This window comes from Piliocolobus tephrosceles, chromosome 10 (assembly GCF_002776525.5).
Source record: "Piliocolobus tephrosceles isolate RC106 chromosome 10, ASM277652v3, whole genome shotgun sequence".
NCBI classification, from domain to species: Eukaryota; Metazoa; Chordata; class Mammalia; order Primates; family Cercopithecidae; genus Piliocolobus; species Piliocolobus tephrosceles.
The window spans coordinates 119,359,158-119,359,855 of record NC_045443.1 but is presented as its reverse complement, the minus strand read 5'-3'; positions in this window follow the sequence as shown (position 1 = coordinate 119,359,855).

The following is a 698-nucleotide window of genomic DNA, read 5'->3' as shown; positions in this document are numbered from 1 at the left end:
CTCTTTTTTTTTTTTTTTTTTTTTTTTGAGATGGAGTTTCGCTCTTGTTTCCCAGGCTGGAGTGTAACGGCACGATCTTGGCTCACCGCAACCTCCGCCTCCCGGGTTCAAGCAATTGCCTACCTCAGCCTTCCCAGTAGCTGGGATTACAGGCATGTGCCACCACACCCAGTTAATTTTGTATTTTTAGTAGAGATGGGGTTTCTCCATATTGGCCAGGCTGGTCTCGAACTCCTGACCTCAAATGATCCACCCACCTTGGCCTCCCCAAGTGCTAGGATAACAGGAGTGAGCCACCATGCCCAACCCTGGGGCCCACCATTCTGTTTTCTGTCTCCATGAATTGAAGTACTCTAGGTACTTCATATTAATGGAATCATACCATATTTGTCCATTCATGTCTGGCTTATTTCACTTAACATAATGTCTTCAAGGTTTATCTTGTTGAAGCATGTGTCAGAATTTCCTTTGTTTTAAAGTCTGAATCACATTCCATATTATATTATATTCCATATATCGTGTTTTTCCATTTATCTATGGATGGACTTTTGGGTCATTTCCACCTTTGTGGCTGTTGTCAATAGCACTGCTATGAAACTGTTAATGTTTTCTCTTTTTTTGTTTTTTTGTTTTTTTTGAGACGGAGTCTCACTCTGTCACCCAGGCTGGAGTGCAGTGGCCGGATCTCAGCTCACTGC